Source organism: Rhinopithecus bieti, unplaced genomic scaffold (assembly GCF_001698545.2).
Source record: "Rhinopithecus bieti isolate Rb0 unplaced genomic scaffold, ASM169854v2 scaffold_8309, whole genome shotgun sequence".
Taxonomy (NCBI): Eukaryota; Metazoa; Chordata; class Mammalia; order Primates; family Cercopithecidae; genus Rhinopithecus; species Rhinopithecus bieti.
In genome coordinates this window covers 1,159,463-1,171,525 of record NW_016805935.1, presented here as the reverse complement: position 1 = coordinate 1,171,525, position 12,063 = coordinate 1,159,463, and the positions used below count along the sequence as shown (strand labels likewise).

Below are 12,063 nucleotides of genomic sequence, written 5' to 3'. Positions count from 1 at the left end.
GCCTTGTTATGTAAATAAAGCTCCTTATTAGTCAAAATCAAAATCTTTCCTCTTTTTTTTTTCCTTCTGCTGGCCGTTTTTCTCCCGCAGGAACACCATGTTTTTTGTGTGTGTGTGGTGGGGTGGTGGAATTTAGCCACTTCAGAGGCCTTGTTCCCCAAAATTTGGAACTTCCTTCAGATTTGATCAAGTCGGATAGAGTTGATCAAACCCAATCGGAAAAAGACCAAAACAACAAACATAGAAACAAACAACAAAAAAAACAGGTAAGCAAAACAAATGATCGCACAACTTACATCATTACTGAGCACTCTAATGGTAAGGAGAAATTAAGACCAGCTGATTGTTAATTTTAACTTTAACTGAGACAAAGCCCAGTGCAGTTACTTACCTAGGGATGGGTCTCAGGCTGTAGACTGCTCTCTACCACCCTAGAAGCAGGAAAAAACCTCATATTCCCTGTTGGAAGCAAGCTCGAACTCCATAAAGGAGTTACCTGCCTTCCATCATCAAGAAAACAGGAAAAACTTGCCTTCTTTGTGTTGGAAACAAGTAAAACTCCAAAAAATAAAATAAAATAAAAAAGAGTGGTATGGGCCAGGTGCAGTGACTCACACCTGTAATCCCAGCACTTTGGGAGGCCAAAGTGGGTGGATCACCTGAAGTCAACAGTTCAAGACTAGCCTGGCCAACATGGTAAAACCCTGTCTCTACTAAAAATATAAAAATCAGCCAGGTGTGGTGGCACGCACTTGTAATCCCAGCTACTTGGGAGGCTGAGGCAGGAGAATTGCTTGAACCCAGGAGGCGGAGGTTGCAGTGAGCTGAGATCACACCACTGGAATCCAGCCTGGGCAACAAAGCAAGACACGGTCTCAAAAAAAAAAAGGGGGGGGGGGAATTGTACAGCAAAATAAACTTTAGATCTCCATCCAATTTTGGGAGATCAAGGATTCTCTAGAGGGGGTGCTTCCAGGCATCAGCAAATTGTCCTATTGGTTTGAGCCGTAAAGATAGGTCAAGCTGGTACCAAGCACCAGTAGATTTGTCAAAGGTCGGAGGCACTTCTTCTCAGAATCCCTTTGTGGTCACCAAAATGTGAACCCCAAAAAATCTGAGACAAGTCTCAGTTCATTTAGAAAGTTTATTTTGCCAAGATTGAGGATGCATGGCTATGACACAGCCTCAGGAGGTCCTGACAATATGTGGCCAAGGTGGTCAGACCACAGTTTGGTTTTTAACATTTTAGGGAGACATGAGACATCAATCAATATATGTGAGATGAACATTAGTTTAGTCTGGAAGGGCGGGAGAACTCAAAGCAGGGAGGGGGCTTCCAGGTGATAGGTAGATAAGAGACAAATGGTTACATTCTTTTTTTTTTTTTTTTTTTGAGACAGAGTCTTGCTCTTGTCGCTCAGGCTGGAGTGCAGTGGCGCAATCTCAGCTCACTGCAACCTCTGCCTCCCGGATTCAAGTGATTCTTGTGCCTCAGCCTTCCTGAGTAGCTGGGATTACAGGAGTCCACCACCATGCCCAGCTAATTTTTGTATTTTTAGTAGAGACAGGGTTTCACCATGTTGGCCAGGCTGGTCTCAAACTCCTGACCTCTGGTGAGCCACCCACCTCGGCTTCCCAAAGTGCTGGGATTACAGGCATGAGCCACTGCAGGTTGCATTCTTTTGAGTTTCTGATTAGCGTCTCCAAAGGAGGCAATCAGATACGCATTTGTCTCAGTGAGCAGAGGGGTGACTGAATAGAGTGGGAGGCAGGTTTGCCCTGAGCAGTTCCCAGCCTGACTTTTTCCTTTAGCTTAGTGATTTTGGGGGCCCAAAATACTTCCCTTTCACAGATCTGTGGGTCTGGAGCCTTCTCTTGTCTTCTATACCAAATCCTTAGGAATTATTGCATAAACTTAATAGTCCAAAAGTGAATTTCATTAAAAATGTTCATTTCAAAAGAATTATTTTAAACCATTGGCACTTTCGGCACCACTTCAGATACAGATGCAATTTTAAGGCTTTAATTGCTTCAACTGAGACAAGCTGATTTTATAATCTGTCACAGATTTCTTTTGCATATTTAACCATTTCAATGTTTCTGTACATGATGCAGCTTGTATCTGTGCTACAAGTGAAGAGTAAGCCAGCTCAAATTTCTCCAAATGGTTTTTGTTCCTCTACTGTTTGCTTAGTAACTTGGCACAGAGTATACAACTAACAAAGGGCAATGTTTGCCTGTTAGAGAAATTTTTTTCAGTTTCCCTCCAATACAATGTATTATTATTTTTTGAGATGGAGTCTCACTCTGTCGCCCAGGCTGGAGTGCAGTGGCCCAATCTCAGCTCACTGCAATCTCTGCCTCCCAGGTTGAAGCAATTCTCCTGCCTCAGCCTCCTGAGTAGCTGGAATTACAGGCACCTGCCACCACACCCGGCTAATTTGTGTATTTTTATTAGAGATGGGGGGGGGTCTCACCATATTGGTCAGGCTGGTCTCAAACTCCTGACCTCGTGATCTGCCTGCCTCGGCCTCCCAAAGTGCTGGGATTACAGGCGTGAGCCACCGCACCCAGCTGCCAATGTATTATTTTATATTTAAAGACAATTTTTGCCTAAAACTGCAACTTTGAATACTTGAGTCCTAAATCTACTTTATTTCCCTGTTTTTTAGGACTGTCAATAGTAGAAGAACTATAAACCAAAAATAAAATTATAAGGCCAGAATGTAAGCCAAAATAAAATACTGAGGTCCCCAACCATCTGAATGGACTTCCTCCTCCCCCAGGGCACTCTAAAATTTCACCTGAAAGATTGGTTCAAGTTAGGATGGGAAGTGGGGATTGGACATGCCCCCTTGTACCCTCCAGCGTTAACATCAACACAGACCTTAAGTCTGATAAGAACCATTTATGGTCGGCCGGGCGTGGCAGCTCACACCTGTAATCCTAACACTTCGGGAGGCCGAGGTGGGTGGATCACAAAGTCAAGAGATCAAGACTATCCTGGCCAACATAGTGAAACCTTCTCTAATAAAAATACAAAAATTAGCTGGGCATGGTGGCGGGCACCTGTAATCCCAGCTACTCGGGAGGCTGAGGCAGGAGAATGGCTTGAATCCGGGAGGCAGAGGTTGCAGTGAGCTGAGATCGTACCACTGCACTCCAGCCTGGCAATAGAGCAAGACTCCGTCTCGAAAAAAAAAAAAAGAAAAGAAAAAAGTAACATTTACAGTCTATTATCTCTGAAGCCTGCTATCTGGAGGCTATCTGCACGATGAAATTTTGGTCTCCATAACCTCTTAATGTAACCAAGACATTCCTTTCTACTGATAATAACTTTTTCAGCCAACTGGCAATCAGAACATTTTAAAATCTACCTAAGACCTTGACCTCCAACATTCCCCACTTCCATTGTCCCACCTTTCTGCATAGAACCAATGTATATCTTTAAAGTATTTGATTGCTGTCTCACGTCTCCCTAAAATATATTAAACCAAGCTGCACCCGGGCCACCTTGGGCACTTGTCCTCGGGACCATCTGAGGGCTGTGTCATGGGCCATGGTCACTCATACTTGGCTCAGAATAAATCTCTTCACATATTTTACAGAGTTTGACTCTTTTCATCAACAGATTGATACCCTCATAATAACCTGAAGATTCAGATGAAGAAAATGCACCACTTAATAAACTATAATGCCAGGTTTTAAATTGCATTCACCAATATCACAAAGGTTTTCTCACTGAAAATCAGTTAGTACTTTCCTGAGTTCAATAATTCATCCAAGCAACTGATCAGTGGTATATATTTGAAAATTTTTTCATTATTTTTAATAATAACTCTGTGACCTCATTTCTTTCACTCAAAAGTCAATAAATGTACAATGGGAAGTCTTCCCATGAATATAATAGTTCCATAGATTTGTTTTGGGAGAATGAGGTTTGGAAAGACTGATCTTTCCTGCTTATTGTCCCTGTGGGGCTTAATAGTATCCACACATAATGAATAGTATGCATCCCCTCACAGGGTGATGCTAATGACACATGCCCTCCAGCAGCCGCCCTGCGTGCAACTGATATTGTGATAGCCCCTGCTGCAGGCATTCCTCAGTTTAAAAACTGTAGAGAACGTATCAGAGTTAGGAGGATGCAGACTCTCTGTTCTAGGAGAGTGATTGCCTTCTGCAATCAAGCATGATAAAATTTACGATCTTTTACATACATTTAAAGACATTGTCCTGTAGCATTACTAAAAGATGTATAGAGGTCTGGAGAAATATTTTACAAGATCTATGTATGACATGTTATCTTCAGTAATAGGATATAAATTTACAGCAATATGATTTTTAAAGGAGTTGTAAATTATTTGTATTCTTTATCTGGGATAAAGAGATCAGCCGGCTGAAATAACCAGGAATTTCTACCACCATTATGAGTCATTTCTTTAGCTCTGACTACAAAGGCAAATTGAAACAGAGATTTTGTTATTTATCTGGTAAAGTTAAGCAAAAGGCAACTATACACACCTATGGAAAAATAGTATTTGAAAACCTAAGTTATCCAAATTACCTGTCCAAATTCACCAAATAAGTGGTCAACACTTTCCCTACATGCTGAAAGCTGATATACAAGTATCTGAAGAATAAAAAAGGAATATTTTAATGGAAGCCTATTTAGTGAATGTGGAATTCAGGAAATGATGTCCCATCGTTAACAACTAAAATCTGAGAGATTTTCATGGAGTTATCAAAATGTTCTCTCATTTGTTAGCATCTAAAATAATTATGCCAGCAATATGGTCTACAGGCTGCTTCTACCAACTGACTAGACAACCATTTTCTTAAATTAAATTAACCCCATACTCTATAGTTTATAGACGTCTCTCTCAAAAAAGCTTCAACCTCTCACCAGAGATATTTCTAATAGTGTTTATCTTTAGTGGAAAACAAACAAACAAACAAACAAAAACAGCTCATACTTCATTAACTTTAAAAAAAGTAAAGTAAGCCTTGCATTAATGAAACAGGATAGTTCCCTTGACCCCTTCGTGGGACTCAGCCTGTAGCTCTCAACCCCTTATGGAAGTGGGAGCGTTCAGGTGAGTGGTACAGGGGCCAGGACGAGTGCTTCTGGGCAACCAGCAGGAGCAGAACTCTGTGAAGGCCCATGGCAGCATCTAGGGGTTGCCCGCCAACCCCAAGGCCCAGAGGGCATGTGTTAGAGTGCACTGTCTTAGCTTTGCCATCCATGGTTGACTTAAGTGTTACACAGCTCAGTGGAGGGTCAGTGTGACAGCCTTTTGTACCCACACCCGGGCCCTTGTCCATCATCCAGGAAGAATAAGGTCACGTGAATGAATTGAAGGGTGGTAAATGTGGAGGATTTTATTGAGTGGTAGAAGTGACTCTCAGCCAGATGGGGAGCTGGAAAGGGAATGGAGCGGGAAGGTGGTCTTCCCCTGGAGTTTGGCCATCCCTGGCCAAACTCTTCTTCAAGGTCCCACCATTAAGCCATCCCTGTGAAGTCAAGCTGCTTCTCTCTGATGTCCAGCTGCTTCTTCTCTTGTTTCCAATGTCTGGCTGCTCCTCCTCTCCTTCTCTGCCACTCTGCCAGTGGAGCCTGGCTTTTTATGGGTACAGGATGGGGGACAGGGTAGGCCAGGGTGGTTTTCGAAAAGGCAACATTTCGAGCTGGAAAACAGGAATGCATGTTTCATTTTGGGCTGCAGGTCCAGGTTTGAGGATGGGGCTTTGCCCACGACACTGCCCTTTTCTATTTAGTATTTCCCTGCCTACTGTCCGTATCATTCATTAGAAAGAGCTTTGCCAGCCAGCGTGCAGTGGCTCACACCTGTAATCCCAGCAGAGGCCGAGGTGGGCAGATCACAAGGTCAGGAGCTCAAGACCAGTCTGGCCACCATGGTGAAACCCTGTCTCTACTGGGTTTTAGCTGGGCATGGTGGTGTATGTCTGTAATCCCAGCTACTGGGGAGGCTGAGTCAGAAGAATTGCTTGAACCTGGGAGGTGGAGGTTGAAGTGAGCTGAGATCGCACCACTGCACTCTAGCCTGGACAACAAAGTGAGACTCTGTCTCAAAAAAAAGAAAAGAAAAAAAAGAAAGAGCTTTGCCATTAGTGTCAAAAGATCTGTGTCCATTCTGGATCTGCCACTAACTAGAGGTGCGCCCATTTGACAAGTGCCTGTGATACCTTCAAAGACAAATAATAATTTCACAATGAGATTAATGTGTTAAAATTTTTTTCACATATGAAATTAAACAAATATATAACAAAACTGCCTGTGGCAGTGCCACTAGCTGTGTATCAAAATCTAGTCTCTCCTTCTTATCATTTCCCAGCCTCCCTTGCAGTTGGATGGCCATGTGACTATGTCCCTCTTGAAGGAATGTGAGTGTTAAGTAATGTGGTAAATCTTACTTCAGGACTCAGTCTTTTAAGACAGTGTATTTTCTCCACGTTCCCTTTCCCTTCTACTAGCCAGATCCTAGGTGTGGCAACCAGCCTAAATCACGCAGATGACAGTATACTCTGGTTATGCAAGAATAACACATTAGAAAGAGCCTCAGTCTCTGAATCACAATACGGAAGAGAGCCATTCACTGACCTTTACTCGTCCTGGGTACTTACATGAGAAATAACCTTACATTGTACTTAAGTGGATTTGGATTTATGTATCATATACCCTCTGATTTATTGGTTCCATTACCAGAAATACCTTCCTTCCAAGAACTTGGAAAAATGTGCACAATATATTATTAAGTGAGTATGTATCAGAAAAACAGATTGTCACCAGGTGCGGTGGCTCATACCTATAATCCCAGCACTTTGGGAGACCAAGACAGGTGGATCATTTAAAATCAAGAGATTGGTGCAATAAGCTATGATTGAGTCACTTCATTCCAGCCTGGGCAACAGCCTGAATCCTATCTCTTAAAAAAAAAAAAAAAAATGCCAGGCACAGTGGCTTACACCTGTAATCCCAGCACTTTGGGAGGTCAAATTGGAGGGATCACTTGAGGTCAGGAATTCGAAACCAGCCTGATTAACATGCTGAAACCCCGTCTCTACTAAAAACACAAACATTAGCCAGGCATGGTAGCACGCACCTGTAATCCCAGCTACACGGGAGACTGAGTCAGGAGAATCCCCTGAACCCAGGAGATGGAGGCTGCAGTAAACAGATTGTACCACTGTGCTCCAGCCTGGGCAAAAGAGCAAGAGTCTTTCTCAAAAAAAAAAAAAAAAAAAAAAAAATCAGAGGAAGGTAATTACATTCTAGTCCATCAAGTTATTTTTATTTTTTGTCTCAGATTACAGGTGTCTGTTTCAAGAGAGTATACATGAAGAAAATGGTTTAAAACCGAGATGAAAATGATATAACCCAAAGAGAAAATCAAATACTATTTTTAAAAGCTAATTTGAAAAAAAAATGGTAAAAACTACTTACCAGCACAATTGCTTAGAATCTAATGATTTCAATTCAGCAAACCAAATGTTTTGTATTTATTTATTTATTTATTATTTTGTTTTGAGACAGTCTTGCTGTGTCACCCAGGCTGGAGTGCAATGGTGCAATCTCAACTCACTGCAACCTCCGCCTCCAAGGCTTAAGTGGCCCTCCTGCCTCAACCTCCCAAGTAGCTGGGACCACACCTGGCTAATTTTTGTATTTTTTTTTTGTAGAGACGAGGTTTTACCATGTTGTCCAGCCATACTTGGCCAACCAAACGTTTTTTAAACATTTCTATGTGATTGGTACTAAGGGTACAAGGGGACAAGAATTCTAGTCCCTGCCTTGAAAGAAATACACAAGTAGAAGAATCTTTTAGAAAAATGTAAATTTTTTATTCCTAAAAACAAGGTTTAAATGCATACTTTCTAAAGTCACTGAAAACAGAAAACAGACAAAATATAGTTATATACCAAAGTACAGAAAATAACAGAACAAAGAATAAGATACAGAAATAACAGAGTAAGATGAAAAATTAAGATCAAAAGAGATACCAATAAATAAAACGTGACAAATTATATCATGAAAATACAAAAAATTCAATTAAACAAGTATATATACACACATACATACACTATTTCTAGAAGTATCTCACAACTTTAGAACTAAAAGGATGGCAAAGGGATAATAAATGAAAGCAAACACCAAGAAAACAGAAATCACAATATTAGTAATATGTATAATAAAGTAAAATATATTAAAATATGTAAAGCAACTATATTAAACAGAACAATAGAGGTTACTTTATAATCATGAAGGATCTAATTAACACAAAAAATATAACTCTCAGAAGTCTTTATACGTTTGTATTTGTGTTTTCTTGCTGCATAACACAATACTACAAACTTAGCAGCTTGAAACATTACTCATTTATTATGTCATAGTTTCCGTAGGTCAGAAGTCCAGGCACAAGTTAGTTGCATGCTTATAAAAGTATTGATTACTATTAGGATCTCACAAAACTGAAATTAAATTGAGATACCAGCTAAGGTGTGTTCTCATCTTCTCATCTAGGGTTTAGGATCCTCTTCCAAGCTCATTCAAGTTACTAGTGTTGGAAGTAAATGCTTGGTGCCACCAAGTGAAAATAGCACTCAGGCAAGTTTTCTCAGCAAGGCAATTTACTTCTACAGAAGGATGCGTCTCACGGATGGAGCAATGGTGAGAGCACACTGGACAGGGAGGGGAAGGGAGTCTTATTCCTAATGCATGCAGCTAGCCCCTACTGCTGTGTCTTTCCCCTATTGGCTAGGGTTGGACCGCACAGTCTACGCTAATTCTGATCAGCTATTTTAAAGAGAGTGAGGGTACAAGCCAGAGTGGTGGGGTGAGTAGCTTTGGTGGGAGGGACAGTTGCAGAACAGGTGACTAAGGATGCCTAAGGACAGAACAGGTGACTAAGGGTGACTAAGAACAGAGCATGTGACTAAGGATCCCTAAAGACAGAACAGGTGATACAGGCTAGGAGGGTAAAGAATGAGGACATTAAACTTTAAAATGGAGAACAAAGGACAGGGAAGCTGAACATACTGACATACTGGTTCTTCGAAGGGGAACTCAGAATTCATTGTACTTAACAATTTTTCTCCCTCTTGAATTTTAAAGGAAGTTAACAGGCTAAACTTTGAAGAGGAATTTACTGTATCCTACATTAGTAAAATTCAGTTCCTTGAGATTGTAGGACTGGGGTGTCTGCTTTCTTGTTGGATATTGGCTGGGATCACTCTTAGCTCCTGGAAGCCGTGCAAGCCCTTGCCGCATGGCCCTTCCCATAGGCAGTTCTCCACAGGGCTGTTTGCTTCTGCGAGGCCAGCATGGGGCTCTCTCTCTCTTCAAATCTCTCTAACCCCTTCCATTTCTGACCTTCCAACTCTCTTTTAAAGGTCTCACTTGATTTGGTCAGGCCCACTCAGGATAATCCATCATTTGATCAACTTAAAATTGATTCAGAACTTTAGTTATATCTGCAAAATCCCTTCCACTTTTTCATATAACATAACTTAATCATGGGACTCACAGCCAACCACATTCCCAGATGTCTCTCACACTCAAGAGGAAGGGAATATTATGTGAAATCTATACTAGCCACCAGGAATTTTAGAGACCATCTTAGAATCCTACCTGCCAGTGTTGAATTGTTTTTCATGAAAATATATTAGCTGTTAATATATTAAGTATATTAACCATTAAAATACAAAAGATGGATTTTTAAAAATATATAAGTAGTGTGCTATCATATATATTTCTGTCTTTGACAGATTGACTATGCAGAAAAAAAATGGACTCCAATACAAGAAATCAGAATTATATAATTAAGATTGATTTGAAAGATTATTGGAACTCTAAAAATAGAGAATATACTTGCTTTTCTGGTGTCTTATGGAGTTAATCCTGTATTTGATAAAGTGAAAATCTTGGATAAACTGAAAAGTAAATATTAATAAAAATCTTGATAAACTGAAAAGTAAATATTACATGGACCAGTCTCCAAGTCCAAGACAATAGAGTTAACAGAAGAAAACTTAACCAAAGTTATGCAGGCATTGAAAAAGTTTACTCTTTTAAATAATTCTTGATTCAAAGAAGAGAGGTGGGTACTACAATAACAATTTAGTGACAAAAGATTATGGAATGATAAGCATTCCAGCCAAAAAGTTAGGGAAAGGAAATAAAACATAATCAAGGAATACAGGAAAATAAATGAATTATAACAAAGCAAAATTAAAACATTCAAAGTTTATTTTTTATGTTTGAAAAAGCAGTGAAGAATGTGGAAAGATATGTACTGACTTAACAGTGAGTGGTAATCCTTTGGGGTGCAAACATAATGGTCTTTTTTTGTGGTTTAAATTTGTTATAATAAGCTTGGATTACTTTTATAATTAAAATAGACGATAGGTTCACAAACAAGGAATATTCTGGTTTCTAAAGATCAGCTAGAAAGTTCCAATTACTATATAAACCATTTTTCCAATATCTTTTTTTTTCCTCTTTGTTGAGACAGGGTTTTGCTCTGTTACCCAGGCTGGGTTCAAGCAATTCTCCTGCCTTAGCCTCCCAAGTAGCATGGATTACAGGCATCTGTCACCATGCCTGCCTAATTTTTTGTATTTTTAGTAGAGAGGGGGGGGTTTCACCATGTTGGCCAGGCTGGTCTCGAACTCCTGATGTCAGGTGATCCACCGACCTGGGCCTCCCAAAGTGCTGGGATTACAGGTGTGAGCCACCACGCTCAGCCCATTTTTTTCAATATCTTATGGAACATATTTAAAAATTCATCATACAATAGTTCAAAATTAATGTCTCAAATTCCAAAATACAAATATTATATAGGCATTGTCTCAAAACTCAAATAATAAAGCTATAAAATTATAATTTATAAATAACTGAAAAAAATAAAAGTTAATTATTTTGACAGGTATTTTGATTTTAAATTTTTTTAGTGGTTATAAATGTCTTTAGGTTTTGTCTTTCTCTTAAGTCAATTTTGGCAATTTATCATTTTCCTAGGAAATAACCTATTTTCTCTGGGTTTTCAAATTTGTTGGAATGAACTTGAACATCAACTTCATTTTATTTTTTAAAAATTGTTTCAGTATTTTCAATATAATTTCTCATTCTCAATGTCTATACTTATAATTTTTCTGTTTTTCTTAATTAACATCGCTAGACTTTTGCACACACTATATATATATATTTCCCCCAAAAAACTAGCTTTTGGATTTATTGAAAAATTGTACTATCGCTTCTTCTGCCACTCCTGGTGCTGCTTGTGTGCTCGTTCGGTGAGGACCTGGTACCTCTTTTGTGAAATGGCAGCTGAGGAGACGACGGCACTCCTCACGGCGGACGAAAAGCCCAAGGAAGGAGTCAAGACTGAGAACAACTGAGATCATATTAATTTGAAGGTGGCGGGGCAGGGTAGTTCTGCGGTGCACTCTAAGATTAAGAGGCATACACCACTTAGTAAACTAATGAAAGCCTATTGTGAACGACAGGGATTGCCAATGAGGCAGATCAGATTCTGATTTCATGGGCAACGAATCAATGAAACAGATACACCTGCACAGTTGGAAATGGAGGATGAAGATACAATTGATGTGTTCCAACAGCAGATAGGAGGTGTCTACTGAAAAGAGAACCTGCGTCTTTACTCCAGAACTCTGTTCTTTAAAGACCAATATTACATTTGCAATTAGAAAACTGCAATTTGGTTCCACCACATCCTGACTACTACAGTATAGTTTTCTCTATTCTTTCATTTCCTCCTTCCCCATTCCTTTATTGTACATAAAGGAACCGGTGTATGTGCACAAGCATATTGCATTTTTTTAAACCAAACAGCCAATGGTATGTTTCGACTGACGTCAAACTGACGTCAAGTGGAGACAGGATGGGGAAAAATACTGATTCTGTGAAAATACCCCCTTTCTCCATTAGTGGCATGCTCATCCAGCTCTTATCTTTATATTCCAGTAAGTTATTTTGCTCTCACTGTTTTAACAAAAAATAAAAATAAAAAAATAAAACTCTTT

General features: G+C 39.8%; 1 pseudogene; it reads left to right on the top strand.

The window, feature by feature from the left end:
- Positions 1-11,340: 11,340 nt before the first annotated feature.
- Positions 11,341-11,661, top strand: LOC108531013 (small ubiquitin-related modifier 2 pseudogene; annotated as a pseudogene).
- The last annotated feature ends 402 nt before the right edge of the window (positions 11,662-12,063 follow it).